At 42.2% G+C, this 23,050-nt stretch overlaps 1 long non-coding RNA gene across 1 annotated transcript; it reads right to left on the reverse strand.

Annotated features, from left to right (window-relative positions):
* Nucleotides 1-16,209: 16,209 nt before the first annotated feature.
* On the reverse strand, nucleotides 16,210-20,067 carry LOC148801371 (uncharacterized). The gene is made up of 4 exons (XR_016084422.1): nucleotides 17,926-20,067; nucleotides 17,730-17,831; nucleotides 17,567-17,629; nucleotides 16,210-17,476 (listed from the first exon to the last, which is right to left on the reverse strand). It is a non-coding gene; the product is annotated as an uncharacterized LOC148801371 (long non-coding RNA).
* Nucleotides 20,068-23,050: the final 2,983 nt, after the last annotated feature.

Below are 23,050 nucleotides of genomic sequence, written 5' to 3' on the forward strand. Positions count from 1 at the left end.
GCCAAAGAGGTAGCCCACAGGAGCACATCAGCAAGTTTGAGGACATCCTTGGCTCCTTCACCCTCGACAAGGATCTAAAAGTGCGACAGTTTTCGAAGTCATTGACCAGCCTAGTATACACATGGTTCATAAGTCTTATCCCTGGGAGCATTGCTTCATGGGGCGAGCTACCCAAGAGGTTCTTATCCAAATTGTTCACCTTAGAAAGGAAGCTGACAATGGCTGATCTATGGAATGTAGAGCAAGGATTGGGAGAGGACCTCCTGGCATATGTCATGCGGTTCTAGAAACTTACATATTCTGTTGAGTATGCCACCAAGAGAAGCTTTGTTGAGCAATGCGTTCAAGGTATTCGCCCTACCTACATAATAGCATCGGAAACATTGAAATCGAAACCTTCAGCTAGCTCTAGAGATGCGAGGAGAGAATAGTGCGAACCGTGAAAGACACATCCCTTTACAACAGAAATGAAGCATACGCGGTTGATAGAAGGCCTAGGAACAGAGGAGCCAGACAAGGGTCGTATCAGCGAAACAATACACAGGGGAAGAGAATGCCACCACCACCCCCTCCTTTCCCCTGTACAAGGTAGGAGGTGATCATGATTATGAATAAGCTGGTAGAGGATCGGGTCATCAGCCTTCCGCCGCCGCCACCACCGACAGGAGTGGACCCAGAGAAAGACAAGTGTGGAGAAAGGTGGTGCAACTACCATTAGATGCCTCACCATGACCTATTGGACGGTTTCACCTTGAGGAGGATATTTGCACAGAGAGTAAAGTTAGAGTAGTTTGTAAAGAAAGACCCGACTCGTGTGGAAGTCGACCCCCTCCCGACCCATAACCAGGGAGGCAACATCAACATGGTGGGGGCATCCAAATAGTACAAGGCTGATGTGCTGATAAAGAAGCTAGAGAAAAGTGAAGAACTGAGGCAGTTCTTCACCAAACAGGGATCAACACAACAACACAGAAGTTGGCCATTAGGGCACTGGCCAAAGTATTCCGGCACCCTCAACAGCTGTACAGCCGCGACCGCAGCAACGTCAAGTTCACAACCGAGGACATGTTGGCCTCAAATCCTCATCACAACAGACCCCTATACATCATGGCGAAGATCGGGGGTTTTGACATGAGAAGGTCGGTGGTCGATCCAGGAAGTTCTGTTAACCTCATTTCCATCCATACATTAGAATTAATGAACGTTCGAAAAGAAGATATCAAAGGATTGCCTTTAGAGGTAACAAACTTCAATGGGAACTCGTTTGTCACCGAAGGGTCCACTGATCTGCAAGTTGTGATTGGGTCATTTACCATAATGCAAGAGTTCCAAGTAATCCTAGGAAGGACCTACTATCACACCCTCTTGAGATGTCCACTGATCCATGACCTCGCCCTCGTCCCTTCGACATACCATCAATGCATCAAAGCTAGATACCGAGGGAGATCGATAAGGATCCCAACCACCAGGGCCCCATTTGATAAGTTTGAAACACACCTTCAAGACGCCATCTACTTCACAGAGTTAGCAAAAGATGGCGAAACAAGGATAGCCAAGGTCGAGGGAATAAAGTTGTTGTATCCACCTGAGAACGAACCCAAAGGAATGACGAAATGTCGGAAGAGAATCAGATGTGTATGGATGACAGGGAACGACGGGAAGGAATATTACACCATCATCGAGGACAATGAAGACAAAGAACCACCTGTAGCCAAGAAAGCGATCCCTTAGGTATGATTTTACAATCTGTTTACATAGCCTTATTGTAGCATGTATTAAAAACGGGGGAGAAAGAAAAAATGAGGTTTTTTTTAGAAGAGATTCAACCTTAATATACATTCCCCAAATCAAATATATCTTTTACTAAAAAACTTCTTTTGCATTTCTCTAATGAAAAACTCAAAGTAATGACTCAACTAGTAGTACCATTTCACCACATCGCAAACTGATGTCACTACGGTCGTACCGTCAGGCAACAATCCGACCATTGAACTCGGCACAAAGGTGCAATCTTTAAATCTCAGACCAATATAGACACGATTTTCCTAAAAATTTGAACCAACAACAACTTGGACAACTTCAAGGATTGGAAGAAAGCGCATTGGAATACTGTGATGAAGTCAAAGCACCCCCTAGGTTAATGACGAATTCCATCGACACAGTCAAGGAACCATTAGAGGAAATTAACCTAGCAATCGACGGAACAGACAAAAGGACTTTATACATATCCACTAGGCTAACAACTAAAGACAGAGGAAGACTCTTCGCACTCCTGAATGGTAAGGAAATATCCTTATCACAAAAACTTTAGAGCCCAACAAGTTTCTCTCACAGAATTCCATGATGTATTCTCCTGGTCATACGACCAGATGCCAGGACTTGATTTAGAGCTTGTCTGCCATTCTCTATGCATAGATCCAAAATTCTGGCCAATGAAGCAGCTGTAAAGGATCTTTAAGCCAGAAATAACTCTAAAGATCAGGAAGGAAGTAGAGCGGCTTCTGAAAGTAGGCTTCATCAAGCCTATAGCTCATCCTCCATGGCTCGCCAATGTAGTTCCAGTAAAGAAAAAGAACGAACAGCTGAGGTTAGTACCTTCCCTCCTAGTTCCTTAACAATAGTACACCTAAACACTAACTCCACCTTATCACAAATGTTGCGTCGATTTTAGGGAGCTAAACAAAGCTTGCCCAAAGGACAAATTCCCTCTTCCCAATATAGAGGTACTGATAGACTCAACCACAAGCCATGAACTTTTCTCCTTCCTATATGCCTATAGTGGATACAACCAAATATTCATGGATCTCGCAGATGCACCCCACACTGCCTTCAGGACACCAATAGAGAACTTCTATTACAAGATGATGCCATTCGGCTTGATGAACACTAGGGCCACATCCCAGAGAGCAATGACTTGTGTCTCCCATGACATGTTCCACAAGGAGATTGAGTGCTATGTTGATGACATAGTCGTCAAAGAAAGAAGAAGAGGAGACAACTCAGAAGTTCTAAGGAAAGTATTCATGCGATGTAGGGAGGCAAGTGGATAAAAGTAATCAGTGATTGGTGTCTCCGAAAGCGTGCCATTAAACACTTCGGACACCAGTTTAAACATTTATAATTTTTACCGTTTCTCAAACAACTACTAATATAGTAAATGGGTGAGAACGGGTCGTATCCACAGGGAGGCAAGTGAAAAATTAATATATACTTAGATCCGAACAAGAGAATGCAATTGGGAATGGTATAAAATACGAAAATAAAATCTATCATTATTGAAATTAAATGTTTCAAATTTAAACAAGACAATAAATAAAAAATCAGAATTTAATAAAGTATGGGAATCAACAAAGGAAATAAAAGAAATAAATAAAAAAAATGATCCAGAATCTAGATCCGGTGGCGGTAGCTACAGATCGGCCAGACAGCTTTCAAAAGCCCCTCTTGACAAGAACCGGGCATCCGTCCTTTCTACAACCCTCAAACCCCTCAAGACACCTTCGCCTTGAACCAAACGAATTTAGATCTGCAAAACAGAGAAATGAACAAGAATTAAATAAAAAAAGATTGTAGAAATAGAAATAACAGAAAAGAAAATAAAGAAAAGAAAAAACTAGTTGATCAGATCCAGTGGTGGTAGTTGCATTGAACAGCTTGCAAGAATCCCTCCTAACAAGATCTAGGCATCATCCCCTTCTACAACCCTTGAACTCCTCAAGAAACCTTAGCATTATAATTGGGTGAATTGACCAATCCCTTCTCCAGGGCCCCTAGGGTCCATTTTATAGAGAATGGTGGATATAACTAGAATTAGAGAGAAAGAGGGGGGCGGCAGCTAGGTTTTAGCAAAAATATGGGTGCCCTAGGGTTTAGAATGAAGGGTTAGGTTAGGATGGTTCCAAGGTGATCCTAAGGTTGAGAAGAAAAGGAGAAGGCACCCAATATCATGTAAGGCTGAGATTTAATGGCTAAAGGTTGAATGGTGAAGATTAGAAGTTAGGTGGATCCTAGGGTTAGAATGCTAAAAAAAGAGTGCCCTAGAATGGATGGTGGAGATTAGAAGGGGTGGAAGGTGAGGATTTAGCAGTTAGGGGCAGCTAGGGTTTGTGGAAAGAATGGGTTAAAAGGCGCCCTAGGTTTTGCTAAAGCGTGGGGAACATGCTAATACGGTAGGAGGGGCGCCAAACTAGGTTTAGCAGGTAGGAGGTGCCCTCCTACTTTCAGTTTTTCACAAAAACACCCCCTCTCTCAACTGGACTTCACACTAGCTTCCCAAAATCTAAATTTCAGCCATGAAAACTTCCTAATTTTCCCTAGAATTTGTCCAAAGACCCTCAGAGATCACAACAATGAATTTAACTGGGAAAAGGGCATACTTTGACTATTCTAAGGCTGAAAGTACCCCTAAAATGATGCCTTTAAGGCATCAAAATGCAGAGTTATCAAACCCCCAACTTAACCATTGCTAGTCCCTTAGCAGTGCAGCCTTAAAATTACACTGATCATAGAGATCTTTCCCATCTCAAGATCCTCCATGATATAATTAGTCAAGCATCTTGATTCTAGCATTTTCAAACTCTGTATAGATCGGTACTGGGCTTAAGGGGTAAAATTGTCTTTCTATGAATATTAAAGAAACTTGGCTTAAAAATCTTATTTATCCTTCCATTTGCAGACTCTCTTGATAATCTGAGATTGATTTTAAAATTAGACATATATTCTTCTTATCATTTTTTTTACAGTGGATTTCTACCCCTAAACTTGATATGCATACTTATTTTTTGTTACCTTCCACCATTTTACGGGAATCTCGACACTTGCCTTAGGTGAAGAGACCCGGTTACTAAGTGTTAGGTGATTGTCTTTGGCATTCCCTTTTCTATTTGACGTGAATCTCAATACTTGACTTAGGTGAAGTGATCCGGTTACTAAGTCTAGGGTATCCATTGACCTTTTATTATCTTTTTCTTTTTTTTTTCAATACTACGCTCAGGGTAGTCCACTGTTTCTAACAATTTGAAGAATTTTTATCTAATTTCTCCATCTTTCTATTCTTATCTTGGCAGAGGAAAACTCGGGAGTATTTTCTAATTTCTAAATGGTTTCGACAATATTCAAATAGGACAAATTTTGACTCCTATCACTTGCTACCAATTTATACAAAATTCAATTTTCTTTTATCAGTTTCCTTAACTTTTTCTGTTTAGGAATCTCTTTTAATGGAAAATTTTAAATTTTTTAGTGAAATTTTAATTCTACATATTTAAAGGCTTAGCTTTTCAATTTTTTTTCAATATATATATATATATATATATATATATATATATTTTAATTTTTCTCTCTTTCCTCACCCCCCAACTTAAATGCCATTGTCTCCAATGGCATAACTAGACTGATGTAAAAAGGGCTTGCACCAAAGGGAACAATTAATAGGTTTTCCTGAGGGGTTCAAGGTCTGCCACCTGGTCTCGAATCAAGAAAAGAAAAAGCTCAAACCCTAAAAGAAGAAAAACTAAAAATTATGTTGGGTTGCCTCCCAACCAGCGCTAAGTTTAATTTCTTCAGCCGAACACAACTTGATCACCTAGACTAAAGGTCTCAACTCCTCTACTCTAAGATACTCCTTCTATGTGAGGTTTAAGCTTTGGCCATTGACCTTGAACATGGTTCCATTCTTGGGATCAACTATTCTAACTGCACCATGCTCGAACACTTTATCAACAAAAAATGGCCCATTCCATCTGGATTTTAATTTACCCAGAAACAACCATAGCCTAGAATTAAAGAGCCAAACTTTTTTACTAGGTTCAAATGTTTTTCGAGAGATGTTTTTATCATGAAACACTTTCATTTTGGCTTTATAAATGCAAGAGTTTTCATAGGCTTCATTGCGAAGTTCTTCCAACTCACTTAATTGTAGAGCTCGGTGGGGTCTAGCTTGGGTTAGATCGAAGTTGAACTTTTTAATGGCCCAATAGGTCCAATGCTCTAATTCTACAGGAAGATGACAAGCTTTGCCGAAAGACTAGCCTATAAGGAGACACTCCAATGGGAGTTTTATATGCCATTCGATAAGCCCAAAGTACATCATCCAATCTATCGGGCCAATCTTTTCGGTCTGGCCTAACAGATTTTTGCAGAATACTCTTAATTTCCCGATTGGAAACTTCCACTTGTCCATTTGTTTGGGGATGGTAGGGGGTTGCTATCTTATGAGTGATTCCATATCTGTGGAGCAAAGCACGGAATTGTATATTAGGGAAATGTGACCCCCTATCCCTAATGATTGCTCGCGGGCACCCAAACCTAGAGAAAATGTTCTTTTCAACAAATTTCATTACAACTTTGTGGTCATTGGTCCGGATTAAAACCGCCTTAATCCATTTTGACACATAATCAATAGCCACTAGGATGTATTCATAACCAGATGACAACAGAAATGGTCCCATGAAATCAATACCCCAAACATTGAAGATTTCTACAGTTAGAATGGGATTAAGTGGCATCATATCCCTACGGGACATATTCCCAACAATTTGGCATCTAAGGCAATTTTTACTGAAAGCATGGGCATCCTTAAATAAACATGGCCAATAAAAGCCACTTTGTAGTACTTTAGCCACCATTTTCTTTCTCAAAAAATGCCCCCCCACAAGCAAGACTATGACAAAAATTAAGGATACTTTGGTGTTCAGACTCGGGGACGCATCTTCGGATTACTTGATCCGAACAGAGATGAAATAGCTCAAGGTCTTCCCAAAAATAGTATTTGAGCTGTGAGAAGAATTTGTCCTTCTCATTCTTGGACCACCCCTCAGGAATTTTACTGACTACTAAATAGTTGACAATATGTGCAAACCACGGAGGTGTGCTATGGGAGACCGCCAAGAGGTTTTCATTTGGAAAAGATTAGTCATGCATAGGTTCACTCTTCTCAATTTGGATTCTGGACAGATGATCGGCTACTACATTTTCAAAGCCCTTTTTATCCCGAATCTCAAGGTCAAATTCTTGTAAAAGAATGATCCATCTGATGAGCCTAGGTTTGGCATCTTTCTTAGACAACAACTGTCTTAAGGCCGAGTGATCAAAATAGACAACCACTTTGGTGTCCAATAGGTACGGGTGGAATTTTTTCAGAGCAAACAATATAGCTAACAATTCTTTCTCTGTGGTGGTAAAATTCAATTGGGCTTCCGAGAGGGTATGGCTTGCATAATAGATCACCACAGGATGTTTATTTACCCTTTGTCCTAGAATAGCTCCGATGGCATAGTCGGAGGCATCACACATGATTTCAAAGGGCAAAGGCCAGTTGGGAGGTTGCAAAATTGAAGCCTTGATCAGTGCCCCTTTTAGGTACTCGATAGCTTTAAGACATCTGGGAAAAGTTCTTAATGAATTTACAATAGAAACCAGCGTGTCCAAGAAACGAGCAAATTTATTTGACAGAGGTAGGAGGTGGGAGTTTAGAGATTAGGTAAACTTTTGCCTTATCTACCTCGATTCCTTGTTTGTAAACTATGTGGCCTAAGACAATCCCCTCTTGGACCAAGAAGTGACTCTTCTCCCAACTGAGTACCATGTTTGTCTTGACGCATCATTGAAGAACTTTTCGTAAGTGTTCCAAACAAGTTTCAAAGGAATCCCCAAAGATAGAGAAATCATCCATAAATATTTCTAGAAAGTCACCAACCATTTCTGAGAAAATTGCCATCATGCATCTCTAGAAGGTTGTTGGTGCATTGCATAATCCAAATGGCATTCTTCGGAAGGAAAATGTGCCATATGGACAGGTGAAAGTAGTTTTCTCTTGGTCTTTAGGGTAAATGGCTACTTGGTTATACCCAGAATACCCATCTAAGAAGCATAAATTTTTTGCCCGGCAAGTTTTTCCAGAATTTGGTCAATGAAAGGCAAAGGGAAGTAGTCCTTTTTTGTGACTGCATTGAGTTTACTAAAGTCGATGCACACTCGCCATCCCGTGGTAAGTCAGGTAGGGATTACTTCACCTTGATCATTAGTGACCACAATGAGTCCAACTTTCTTAGGCACCACTTGCGTAGGACTTACCCAACTGCTATTTGAGATCGGGTAGATAATACCCGCATCTAACCACTTAACTACTTTTTGCTTGACTACCTCTCATATTTGGGTTGAACCTTCTTTACATCTCCCTACTAGGTTTGGCAACCTCCTCTGTGTAAATATGATGCATACAAATGGATAGACTAATCCCCTTCAGATCAGCTATTGACCAACCAATGGCACCCCTATATTCCGTTAATACCTCGATCAGTTTCTCTTCTTGTCTAGGGGTTAGGTCTGCGGCTATGATCACCGGCAGTGTTTGGTCCAAAAACACATACTTAATGGAGTATTGTAAGGGCTTTAGTTCCAATTGCGGGGAAGATTCAAAAGAAGGCACGAGTGGTTCACTCTTTAGTTGTGGTAGAGGTTCAACAGTAGGCCAAGATTGAAATGGGGGAGGAGACATAAAGGCATTAGCTTCTTTCGTCGGGTCATCTACTGTGACCAAATTGGTTTCTCCCAGGTTTCTCTCTACATTTATCGTACAAAAATTCCTATTCTATTCTGGGTAGATAGAAGGACTTCTAGACTCATATAGGTCTTCACACTTCCCTCCCTTTGAAGAGCTGAGATTTCTTCAGCATTTTCCAAGTATGGGACATTAAGGGTTGTAAGATCTTAGTATTGGGGAGGACCTAAGGATTCATCTCTAGGGTCTACAACCAACTGACTAAGCATTGAATCATTTTCCCACTACAGGTTAACTTCCATGAGCTGAATTACTTGGCTCTCTAATTTTAGGATTGATTATTGTTGAGCTAAGATTAGCTGTTGGAGCTGTATAAATCTATCATCAAATGAATTGGCTTGATAAGGCTGAATCGGTTGGGTCTTAGGGTGATCATGATACTCACAGTGAGTTTGGGCTTTAAACCTTTTAGAGTGCACATCTGGCAGGGTGGTTTCTTGGGCTTGGGCCCAATAAGCGAAATTGGGCTGATTTCCCCCACTAGGGTTATATGAACTAAAGGATGGGTTAGCATTGGGTTGGAGAAATCCGTTAACTGCATGTACTTGCTCTAGAATGATCGATTGATATGGGCCTGCCGTAGGAAATTGACTGACATGATGGGTTGGGCTGGCACAGATGGAACATGTTGGGCAGGATGACAAGGTTTGGAATGGGCTAAATTGTTGATGACATGCAATGACTTGTTCAAGTCTTTGGGCCATCCCATTGATCTTGTCCAGTTCTTGAGACACATGGTTCCAATCTATTTGTGGCTTAGGTTGGAAGTAGTTTCACACTCCACAAACTCTGACCATTGAATTCATTTTATTTTAACCCCCTTTTTGTTGAAATTTGAATTTTAAATTTTAAATTTTAATTTCAAATTTGGATTTTGAAATTTAAATTCTGAAATTTTTACTCAAATTTGATTTTTTTTCTTTTTTTATGTTTTTATGTTTTTAATGTTTTTTATTTTTTTCTTTTCTCTTGTTTTTGAAATTTGAAATTTAAATTCAAATTCAGATTTTGAAATTTAAATTCCTGAAATTTAAGTTCAAATTTGAATTTTTAAGCAAATCAACCACACAACCTAGGGCTGACCTAGGGTTTCCTAAACTAGTGGTTCAACTAATGTGAATCGTTTTAGGTTCATTTGGAATTACACCACTTCCTTTGGTTAGCCAGGTAAGAGGTGGGGATGTGGGAAGCTCCCCTTGCTCTTGCAAGGACCTAATTAAGTAACCACAAAACCCGCTTTGGCATAGCCGTTTAACCTCTTTCTTTAGACACCAATCGCTAATTATGAAAAGTAATTACAAGTTTTCCTAAAATTCAGCACACCTTTGAACCAAGTGTGAGGCTTCCCTAAAGGATCTTGCTGTCCAAATTTTAAATTAGGGTTAGGGTGAACGGCACATGAAGGGTGGTGATTTTTGGGCCAAGGAAGGGTGATGAAATCCTCACCTTATCTTATTTAATTTGGATGCCCTTAAATGGACTAACGAAACAACATCAGTCAAACAAAATGAATGCAACTAACTAAAATGCAAGAACAATTATTTCTAAAATGCAATTCAGCAATATAACATAAAATAATAAAGCAAACTAATAAAGCAATAGGAACAATTAAATTAATAAAAAGAAAACCTAACACATTCACAACTAATAGTGATAATTTCAGCAATTAAAAGAAAAATCTATATGATGCATGCTCTAAAATATCAAACCCTAAATGTTGGAATGCAAATGCATAACTTTTAAAATATTACTTATTTTTTTTTTTGATTTATTAATTTTTTTTGAAATTTGAAATTTGAAATTTAAATTTCGAAATTTAAATTCAAATTCGAAATTTAAACTCAAATTCTAAACTTTAAACAATTTCATTTTTAACAATTAATTATTCAATTAAAGCACTAATAAAAAGGAAATTAAATAAGGCAAAAATTAATTATAACAAATAGAAAATAAAAGAAATAATTATGCTAAAAATATTAACTTCCAAAATAAATTCTAACAAGAAAATTGCTATTCTAAAAATTAAACCAAAAATAAAATAAGCAAAAGAAAATTATGCGGCAATAAATAAAATAAAATAAAATAAACAATTTTTTTTTCTATTTTTTTATCTGAAATAAAAGAAGAACACAAACCTAATAAGATAGAAATTTAAACAATAAATTAAAATAAAGAAGGAAAAATAAATCTAGAAACAAAATGGAAGAAAAATAATACTAAAAAAAATAAATCGGATCTAGAAAAAAAATAATTAAAATTTCAAAAATCACTATTCAACTAAAAAAAGTTCAAAAATCAAAATAAAAAATCAAAAGTAAAATGGTACGACTACACCTGTAGCGCAATCCAATTTCTCTTCTCTTCTCTCTCGTCCCATAGTCCCGCAATGCTCCGGTACCCCACCTTTCGCTATTTCGTCCTGTAGAATCTAACAGAAACAAAAATTAAACTAAGATAATGGATCAAGTAATAAAATGAAAAAGAAAAAAAAATAATGAAACAAATCCGGACAAAGTAAATAAAAATTTTTTCTCCGTTGCTTCCCTAACAACGGTGCCAAAAACTTGGTGTCTGGAATCACGTCGTTAAACACTCCGAAACACCAGTTTAAACATTTATAATTTTTATCATTTCTCAAACAACTATTAACGTAGTAAATGGGTGAGAACGGGTCGTATCCATAGAGAAGCAAGTGAAAAATTAATATATACTTAGATCCGGACAAGAGAATGCAATCGGGAATGGTAGAAAAAACGAAAATAAAATCTATTTTTGTTGAAATTAAATGTTTCGAATTTCAATTAGACAATAAATAAAAAATCAGAATTTAATAAAGTATGGGAATCAACAAAGGAAATAAAAGAAATAAATAAAAAAATGATCCACAATGTGGATTCGGTGGCGGTAGTTACAGATCGGCCAAACAGCTTGTAGAAACCTCTCTTGACAAGAACCAGGCATCCGTCCTTTCTACAACCCTCGAACCCCTCGAGAAACCTTAGCCTTGAACCGAATGAATTTAGATCTACAAAACAGAGAAACAAACAAGAATTAAATCTAAAAGATTGCAAAAATAAAAATAACAGAAAAGAAAATAAAGAAAAGAAAAGAATGGTTGACCAGATCCAATGGCGGTAGTTGCAAAATGGTTAAACAGTTTGCAGGAACCCTTCCTGACAACCCTTGAACTCCTCAAGAAACCTTAGCCTTGTAATTGGGTGAATTGACTAACCCTTTCTCTAGGGCCCCTAGGGTCCTTTTTATAGAGAAGGGTGGATATAACTGGAATTAGAGAGAAAGAGTGGGGCAACAACTGGGTTTTAGCAAAAATATGGGTGCCCTAGGGTTTAAAATGAAGGGTTAGGATGGTTCTAGGGTGATCCTAAGGCTAAGAAGAAAAGGAGAAGGAACCCAATATTATGTAAGGCTAAGATTTAATGGCTAAAGGCTGAATGGTGAAGATTAGAAATTAGGTGGCTCCTAGGGTTAGAATGCTAAAAAAAGAGTGCCCTAGAATGGATGGTGGATATTAGAAGGTATGGAAGGTGAGGATTTATCAATTAGGGGTGGATAGGGTTTGTTAATAGTGAAAAGAATGGGCTTAAAGGCGCCCTAGGGTTTGCTAAGGCATGGGGATAATGCTAATACAGTAGGAGAGGCGCCAAATTTGGTTTAGTAGCTAGGAGGCGCCCTCCTGCTTTTAGTTTTTCACAAAAACACCCCCTCTCTTAGCTGAACTTCACACTAGCTTCCAAAAATCTGCATTTCAGCCATGAAAACTTCCCAGTTTTCTGCAAAATTTGCACAGAGACCTTCAGAGGTCACAACAATGAATTTAACTAGGAAAATGGCATACTTTGACTATTCTAAGGCCTAAAATACCCCTGAAATGATGCCCTTAAGGCATCAAAATGCAGAGTTATTAGTGACGCTAAGCTTGTGATCGGGCAGCTCAACGGAAGCATGACGGTGAAGGAGCTAACCATCCTGCCATATAGGACCCTGATCCAAAAGCTAGTTCGCATCCTGAATGTAAACTTCAAACATCAGAATAAATCCTAAAATAGGTTGTTGATGCATTAGCAACTTCATGGTCGAAGATGCAAGCTAGTGCAGAGCCAATATAGATCACCATCCAATCGGTAGACAAACAGTCAACTTTCACCCTACAAGACCGAGTAGAAGATGAAGAGCAAATAGCATCCGATGATTAGAGGTATTAAGTAATACAAAAGCTAAATAGCCACGCCTAATCACAAATTTCCAACTAGTGAACGAAGTGCTATATCATAGAGAGCCAGACGGTGTAAGGACAAGGTGCCTAGGAAAATCAGAGGTAGAGGGGGTACTACACGAGGTTCATATAGCCAATTGTGGGGATGTCACAAGTACCCTATTCCGCAAACTGCAATAGTTAGGGTATTACTAGCCTACAATGAAGTGGGACTCGACTAAGGTACAAAGAGAATGCGATAAATGCGTCCCATAGACAGACAACAGAGAATGTTTAGTGGTTTACGATGAGGACTAGAGGAGGACGTACATAGAATACCTGCAGGAACACACACTCCCCATTGATGTCCAACTATGGAAGAAACTATTAGCTAAAGTCAAGAGGTTCTACCTCCAAGATGGAGTGCTCTACAGGAAGTCGCACGCAGGTAAACCTCTGCGATGCTTAGCTGGTGAGGAGATCGAGGACATACTAGAAGTAGTCCATAGTTCTGAGCCTACAACCCACCAAGGCCAACTAGCCCTACATAACCACATTCTACACCTCGATTTCTACTAGTCGATTATGATGGAAAACGCGCAGCGGCATGTACATCGATGTCACAGATGCCACATCCACGGTGAAAGGTTACACAAGCCTGCCAACAGCCTACACCAGTTATCACACCCTGAACCTTTCACACTTGGGGCATAGATCTCATAGGGAAGATACACCCAGCCTCTAGGGGATACTGTTTAATCATCGTAGCCACAGACTACTTCACCAAGTGGGCAAAAGCCATTCCCCTGCGACGGATCTGTGCAGCCAGCATAGCCAACTTCCAGAGACAAAACATAGTCCATAGATTCGGGGTACCAATGCGGATACTAACCAACAATGGCCTATCCATCAGAAACCAAGAAGTCCGTGATCTCCTAGGACAAAATGAGGCAAGACTAGGAACATCTACAACATATTACCCCCAGGGAAGCAGACAGACAGAGGCCATAAACAAGACATTACCCCCAGGGAAGCAGACAGACAGAGGCCATAAACAAGACATTACTAAGAATGCTGAGTAAAACAATGGTTGATAATCAAAGAGATTGGGTAGATAAACTATGAGAAACACTCTGGGCTTATCGCACATCCATAAGAAAGAGTACACAGACAATGCCCTATTCCCTGGTCTATGGCCAAGAAGTACTCCCAGCAGAAATAAAAGTTGTGTCCGCCAGGGTAGCTTTCACGATGGGCAAGAAAATCAGGCCAGAAGACCTAGATACATTACTTACAGACAGAGTCGATGTAATAGATGAAATCAGAGAGGCAACCTCGTAGAAGCAAAGCAAATACAAACAAGCCTTAGCTAACAACTTCAATAGACACTTACGGCTTAGAAGTTTCAAAGAAGGGGATAAGGTATTAAAGACATCTCTCAATGTCAGACAAGGAAAATCTGCCAGAAAGATCACACCAACTTGGGAAGGACCCTACTTGATAAAAGAAGCCCACTACTCGGGCTACTATGTACTAAAAACTATAGATACAGGCGGAGATGATGGGACCATAAATGGTTATTGGTTGAAACCTTACTTTGATTAGTTACGTACTTCTGTAACCACACAAATCAATGCATATGTATTATGAATAAATTTACTGTCTTACATGAGCTTTCTTTGACCTTTTACTTGCAATTATGTGGTAGAAATGAATTATTCTTTTCATAATCATAATTTGTGACAAAATGAATGATTAATCTTTTATTTGCTTACATACATACCTTACTAATAGTCCTATAAGCTATTTTACAGATAAAGCTCTGGACACCCCAGGCACCTAAGTAAGCCCCGGCCCCCAGGCACAACACAAAGCCCTGGACACCCAAGGCACATAAGTAAGCCCCGACCCCCCAAGCACAACAAAAAGCCTTGGACACCCCAGGCACCTAAGTAAGCCTTGCCCCCCCAGGCACAATACAAAGCCCTGGACACCCCGAGCACCTAAGTAAGCCCCGACCCCCCAAGTACAATACAAAGCCTTGGACACCCCGGGCACCTATGTAAGCCCCAGCTCCCCAGGCACAATACAAAACCCCGGACACCTCGGGCACCTAAGTAAGCCCCGGCCCCCAAGCACAATACAAAGCGCTAGACACCTCGAGCACCTAAGTAAGCTCCGGCCCTCCGAGCACAATACAAAGTCTTGGATGCCCTAGGCACCGATGTAAGCCTTGCCCCCCAGGCATTTTACAAAGCCCTGTGCAACTCGGGCACCTAAGTAAGCCCTGACCCTTTAGGCACAATACAAAGCCCTGGGCACCCTGGGCACCTAAGTAAGCCCCGACCCACCAAGCACAATACAAAGCCTTGGATACCCCAGACACTTATGTAAGCCCCGACCCCCAAGCACAATACAAAGCCTTGGACATCCTGGGCACCTAAGTAAGCCCCGACCCCCCAAGCACAATACAAAGCCTTTGATAACTCGGGCACTTATGTAAGCCCCAGCCCCCAGGCACAATACAAAGCCCTGGACACCCTGGGCACCTAACTAAGTCCTGGCCCCCCAGGCACAATACAAAGCCCTAGACTACAAAGCCCTAGACACCCCAGGCACCTAAGTAAGCCCCGACCCCCTAGGCACAACACAAAGTCCTAGACACCCTGGGCACCTAAGTAAGCCCTTGGGCCCCCAGGCATCCAACAAAGCCCTGGACACCCCGGGTTGGGAAGTAAGCCCTAGCACCCCAGGCATCCTACAAAGTCCTAGACATCCCGAGCAAATAGGTAAGACCCGACACCCCAGGCACAGATAAAGCCCTAGCAACCCCAGGCACAGATAAAACCCTAGCAACCGCAGGTACAAGTAAAGCCCTAGCAACCCTAGGCATAGTTACAGCTCTGGAAACCCCAGGTACAGTTACAGCCCTGTAAACCCTAGGCACAACTCCATATATATAACCATTGGGGGGCTTTGCTAACACCAAGCACCTCCACTATCCATTGTGATAAACTAAGCGCCCGTCATACATATCGTGAAAAGCCTCACCGCTTTAAGGTATGGTGACACATAGAAATACTTTAGTATTCCTTGACAATCGACAAATGGTTTCAACACAAGCACAATCCCCCTCTTTTCCCTAGTCAAATATCTACATGAAGAGTAGCCGAGCAATTCCCCACAATCGGCAGCACTCAACCACCCTAAAACAATTTGTGATAAAGCGACGCTACACTTGCTTTCGGCTACAATAAAATGACCCTACAATTGGCATTCAATCACGATAATATGACATCATAATTTTCATTCAATTATGACAAAGTGCCACTATAATTTGCTTCCAATTACAACAACACCCAATTTGCCAACCCACGCTTATCGCTATAGCCACAATGTGCGACAAGCATACATAACAAAACATAATCATGCGTTTCGAACCTCTAGATGTCCCAATCACACACCGACGTTCACGGAGGGGACATAATCATAACAAATGAACAATGAAACACAAGGGTTTCCACACTGAAGTTACTTCAGCATGTTGCGATAAACTCTACCACATAAGAATTACACAATGCATAAAGTAAGAACAACATTACACACCATTATTGGAAACTCTACCAAAAGAATAATCTTATTACTATACAAAGCGCAAGACAATCTCGAAATGGTCTGTTACAACAATCTCACTAGTCACTTGGCCCATTCCTCACGAATAGCCGCTATGATATCCAACACCCCGCTAGCTTCCTCATACTTCTTTAGGCTTTCCAACTCCCCCTTGTAGTCTTCGAGGATCCGCTCCTGCCGTGTGCACTCATCTCTCAAATTCTTAAGGTTATCAGCAACCCTATTCATGCTGGCCTCAACTACCCTTCGGCGCCCACGAGCGTCCTTCATGGAACGGAATAGATCCACCTGAGGTATGTCCCGACTAGCCTTCCAAAAAGCGTGCACTAACACCATGAAACGCTCTTCAATCTCGTCCATGAAGAAGCCCATTGACAAAAAAGCTCGACATGCCTCCAGCCAGCAGGCAAAGTCGGTCCTGAACCATTACATGATCATCAAGGTGGCAACGGTGTTCAGAGCAGGGCCTACAATATCCGGGTGTAGCCTTCCTTCTAGTAACCATTCCACACAAATCGGAGTTGATGTGATCTTGACCACTGTGCTCGAAATGCTGTACTTAACGCCCTCACCCTGGACCAGTACTGAATCCACCACCGGGAAGTGCAATAACGGGAGGTTGTGGTTGTCGCAGCACTCCAATAGCTCCCTCCGTATCTGGGCCAGCTCCTCCTCGCACGATAATTCCTCAAAAGGAACACTAAACTCGGGTTACACGTCTCCATCTCCCAAGTGGCGTTCCAAGTCACCCGAAGCTTCAGGCGCCACAACATCATTGACCTCAGGCCATGGAGGAGCATCCCCGGAAGCACCGCTAATTGCAACGGGGCATCAACATCATCAACGGAAACTACAGATTCTACATGTTGTGTTGCTGCCTCTAATGCCATAATTGACTGACCAGCCTAGTTTACCTCCCAGACAACAGAACCATAGACATCGTGGCCAGCCTCAATGTCTTCAGTAGCTACGGATTCAACCCTGGGGGGCTGCATTGCCCTCAACTCCTCGACCAATCGCCTGAAGAAAGGCATGTCTAGCACCCTGACTGGTTATTCAGAGAGGATTTCCTGCAATAAAGCCAGATACAAATAGTCAGATTAACAATACTGGCCATATGCCACGTACTGAACAGTTGATGAAACATAGTCGTGATCTACCTCTTGCTCCATTCCATCGACGCCCGAGACACCCTCGTCGGGTTGAGCTCCATTGTGGTCAACCTACCTCAGAACAAAGGACTACTTTGCGATCGGTTCTCACAATATATACTAACAACAACAATAACAAATTTAAATTTAAACCATGCACTTATGAGCTCACCAAACCCGCCTCGGAAGAGGGGGCAACCAGAGCCCCTGTCATTTGCTCCGGAGGCACCACCTGAGCCTCCGTGTCCACACGAACACCATCGCTCTCCGCAGACTACAAAAAGGAAAGGGCAGGGAACATAGCACCGTTTTTTTGTCCAAACACAACATAAAATGGGAAGGTAGAGCAAAAATTAAGAAAAACCTACCGAATCATCACCCCCAGGATCTCGCTTGGGGCGAGGGAGGACCTTCCTCTTCATCCGCTCACTGGAGAAATAGATGATGGTGCCCACCGTAATTGGCATCCTTGAAGACTTTATGGCTGCCGCAGTCCCACCCACAGCAGTTGAGGCTGAAGACCCCTAGCCACCCTCACGAACCTGCGATGAAGCCACAAGCGAAGGCTCTGGCGCCCTTTCAGAATGAAAAGAACGGGGCACTCTGGCAGACCTAACCCTTTTCATCGGAGGGGGATGGCTACACTCCCCTTCATCGGTAGCTGGCCATTTCCCGACACGCTTGGACAGGGATCTCTTCGGTGGACAGGGGCGAACAATAACTTCACTCCCCTGGTTAGCAGTGTGACCTTCAGGAGGGGCTGACACATGACGCATATGGGGGTTCGTCCATAGCAGCTCCTAGAACCCCCCGAACAATTTGCAGAGATATGACAAGTGAAGAGACCTATACACCTATACCGTACCATATCCAGCCACCAGAAACCGAGCGCACCTTGGGAAAGCACGGTTGTGACGCCGAATCCAAAACACATCCTCGCCGGCGGACCCCAAAAATTGGGTGCCCATGTCGTCATACCCGAATTGCCGAGGCACCCAATCCAGACGGTGCACGGAGAGTTGTGCCTCACCGAGTGATCTAAATAGCCAATAACACTGGCCACAGAATCAACCGTGTCATACTCGCAATAGCAATTCAAATATCGAGAGCACACTGATTATCTCTGCCTTCTGGAACAGGCACACCGATGCAGAATGGCACAAAGTGGCGCACTGTTTGAGCATACGGCCTCCACATGAAACCGTCCAAAGAAGCCAACTTCATGCGAATCTCACTTAGTTTGAAGCTTTTGTGCCTCTTAGCTTGAAACCAGCGCTTTCCCCTACAGACTCCAAAAGCTTTCTCCTCCGACTCGTAATCATTGGAAGTAGTGACATGAAGATGGAGAGGACGTAGGGTCCGTGGTCCGTGGCTTCACATTGAGCTCAAATCGCTCATGGATAAACACCCAAATAAAGGGCGCAAAAACATAGCTCACACGTCTCCTGCAGTTGGGGTCATTAAGTTGCTGAATAGTGTCATCCAACTGCTCGTACAAATGACGAAGGAACATCGACGCCAACTGAAGTTGATACCGCTAGCAGCAAGGACCGCTAAGGGAATCAGAATGATGCGAAGACCGTAATCTGGTATCCCTAGAAATAGGAAACGGGAGGCCACATAGAGGATGTAGGCGGCAATGTGACATTGAGAACTTGGACCTTGCACCATAACAACCCTACCGCCACAACGCTCTAACCAATACACCATCCACTGATCCAATGGCATCTTACCCCAAGAGGTGGATTGGTCCGCCAAAGCTTTACAGGGAGGAACTTCCCCAGGAAGCTCCTCACATAGTCCCTTCAAATCTGCAGGGACGAACTCAACATGTTGTAAATGCTACGCAGACACAACACCCCCAACCGGTAGTGCTAACAATGCCGCCACATCCTCCACCGTGCTGGTGAACTCCCTAAATGCACCCACGAAGGTGTGGGTATAAGAACACCAATGGCTCAAAAGGTGTCGTACATACTTGATGCCTTCCCGACCTTAGAAATTTGTATAGCAATCCACAAAACTAAGAAGCCTAGCATCTTGAAGCATCCGGCAATACATGGGCTCTCAAGGATGTATCACGTCCAGGCAGTATAGTTAGTGGAAGACCTTGAGCCATTGGTTCGGGGCTCCTGACACTTGTAGGACTTAGAAATATCTATAGTGTCGCAAAAACACATTAATTCCGTGCCGGTAATGACATTAAAAGAGCCACCTTCACCCCGAGACACGAGCACAGGGGGCCAGAAACCCCTTCCACCATCAACGGCCATGGCTGCCTTCCTCTCCACCAACAATGATGTAGTGTCGACTTTCTTGACGAAGTCGGCGAAAAAGGAGTATGAATTTCCCTGACGAGTGGCCATGAAGGCAGATGAAACAAATACAAAAAACTGGACCTAAGAAAGAAAGGAAGAAGTATTTTGTAGAAACTCAAGAAAAATGGCTATGTAGAGAGGATAGCGAGGGCTGAAGAAAGAAATGCGATTGCTCTTCCTTGTTTTGTAGAGAATCCCCACTCCCACACGCACAGCAGACGAAACGGTGCCGGAGAAGAGGAAAGGACACCTATCCATCCCCCAAAATAATGCTTAGTGGAAAAGCAACTAGGGCAATTACCCAAATACCCCTCTAAAGGTGGGTTCCGAAAGGCACATTCATTCAAATAAAGCGACACGTCATTAACCGCCACTGAAACGTATCAGATATTGAATTCCCCTCGCACGTGTGATTGACTCGCCATAATTCCGAAGCAACAACCGAGGGGCTACTATCGACGGTCACCACGTGGCCGTTCCCAACAGGCCCATCGGCCACTATCGATCACAGAGCAATAATAGAAATCAGACCATTTGTAAAATTGTAATAGATGAGAAGGGCCAACGACATAATTACCGTAGCCAAATCGGGTAGCGAAGCCAAAGCACAAAAATAGGGCAGTAACATCACCAACACCTAGGACAACAATGTAGCTGAACCAGGAAATTGAAAATAAGCGTCGCTTCAATTAGGATAAACACCAACATACCATGGATGTCATCCGGACGCAAATGATTAAAACCGGACTAAAGCTACCCATAATCCATCCTTAGAAATATAATGCAATGTGAAAGACAGTAAATTAAATAAACTATAACGCAAAGAAGCTCACCGATTTCATTCAAAATTAATTTACATTATTACAAACAAAAACATAGGTTTCATAGAGCAGTCCACTCATCCCTCATTGCTTCCATATCCTCAAGCAGAGGTCTCCGAGCTTCATACGCTATCAATTCACCCACCTCCACTTTGTGCTTTGCCACCAGTTGGCACTGGCGAGCACACTGTGCCTCGAGGTCTCAAGCTTCCTAGCAGTGTTGGCCAGTCTTGCTTCCGCTGCTTCCAGACGATGGTGCACGTCCCTCAGGGACCGCCCATAATCTAACGGTGATTCCCCAAGACCGGCCCTCCAGAATACATGGGCCAGTAGGATGATGCACTCTTCAATATCCGTGACGTGAAAACCAATCGTAGAAAAGCTTTCACAAGTCCTTAACCACTGTGCAAGGACTGACCATGACATCTGGTCAAGGGGAAGGTTCATAACCTCAAAAATCACCATTGCAAGTGTATTTAGCACCGGACCAACAATCACGACAGGAAGTTCAAATGGTGGCATCCAGTCAAAGCGGATAATCACCTCTACAAACCTCACTACCGCCCCTGTCACTACAAACCTGCCACCCGGACGAGTGCAATGGATAGGAACCCCATTGACAACCTCATATCCTAAAGGAGCTATCGCATTCTCCTTACAATGCTGCATAATCAGCTGACGAACCAGGGCATGCTCCAGAGATAGCGCCGACCCCGCCAGAGATGGCGAATTAGAGTCCACAGACTCGTTGATAGCCATTTGTGCATCATTTTAATTAAGCACCATCACTAACCGCAAATCACAAAGGGAAAATGAGCACCAAAACAAGAAAGACAGATCAAACACAGACAATGATAAGAAACAAGACACACTGCACCCTTTTACTAAATAGCCTATGACCTGATGAGAGGGAACTAAATAGGCACACCCAAACGGATCATTGTGAAAGGCAACATGACACAGCTCATAAATATGCCCCAAAAGAAAATGGGACACCGCGCAACACTTGCCGAGATGTAATAATGCACTTAACGCCGTCATATAAACACCAGAAACCTAATCGACACACACCAAACCTCTTACACTAGAATCAACAAAATGATAATTACGGCCGAAGCCTAGTAATCAACTACCTCTCATGCTCACCGTCAAAAGGCTACACTCATTATTATTGTTAGCATTGTCTTTTGTTGATTTTCTTCTAGTCAACAGTTAGGAGGGTTAATGATAACTCTGCATTTTGATGCCTTAAGGACATCATTTCAGGGGTATTTTTGTCCTTAGAATAGTCAAAGTGTGCCCTTTTCCTAGTTAAATTCAATGGTGGAAATTAGAAGAGGTGGAGATTAAATAGCTAGCGACAGCTAGGGTTTTCTAAGGATGAAAAGAATGGGTTAAAATGGAGTCCGGATCTCCTGCCCACGAGAACTTTTCCCACGTTTGTCGGAGCCACACATGGAGAACATCTCATCCCCTACTTAGTATTATGCAGGGGTAGATGTTCCCAATTCATGGAGGGTAGTGTATTGTGGGTAGGCATGGGTAGGTGATCCGGACTCTTAAAATGCACCCTAGGGTTTGCTAAGGAGAGGGGAGCATCCTAATACAGTAGGAGGGGCGCCATTTTGGGTTTAGCAAATAGGAGGCACCCTCCTGTTCTCAGTTTTTCACAAAAAGACCCCCTCTCTCAGTTGGACTTCACACCATCTTCCCAAAATCTGCATTTCAGCCATGAAAACTTCCCAATTTTCCCCAGAATTTGCATAGAGACCCTCAGAGGTCACACCATTGAATTTAATTGGGAAAAGGGCATACTTTGACTATTCTAAGGCTGAAAGTACCACTGAAATGATGCCCTTAAGGCATCAAAATGCAGAGTTATTAGTGATGCTAAGCTTGTAATCGGACAGCTCGAGGGGTTCGAGGGCTGAAGAGGGGAAGGATGCCCAGTTCTCGTTAGGAGGGGTTCCTGCAAGCTGCTCGGCCAATCTACAGCTATCGCCACTAGATCCAAACTTTGGATCACTTTTATTTATTTCTTTTGTTAATTTCAGTACTCTGTCAATTTCTGAATTTGAGTTATTGTCTTGTTTAATTTTGAATCTTTAAGTTCAGCATTAATAAATTTTATTTTATTATTTTCTGCAATTCCCAATTGTATTATGTTTCCCAGATTTAAGTACGTAATGGTTTTTCCCTTGCTTCTCTATGGATACGACCCATTCTCACCCATTTACTGTGTTTGTATTTGTTTGAGAATAAAAAAAAATTATAAATATTAAAACTGGTGTTCTGAAGTGGTTAACAACACACTTCCGGACATACCAGCTATAGCACATAACTGACGAGCAACA

The sequence above is a fragment of the Nelumbo nucifera genome, chromosome 3, assembly GCF_055504915.1.
Source record: "Nelumbo nucifera cultivar China Antique chromosome 3, China Antique-T2T, whole genome shotgun sequence".
Lineage (NCBI taxonomy): Eukaryota > Viridiplantae > Streptophyta > Magnoliopsida > Proteales > Nelumbonaceae > Nelumbo > Nelumbo nucifera.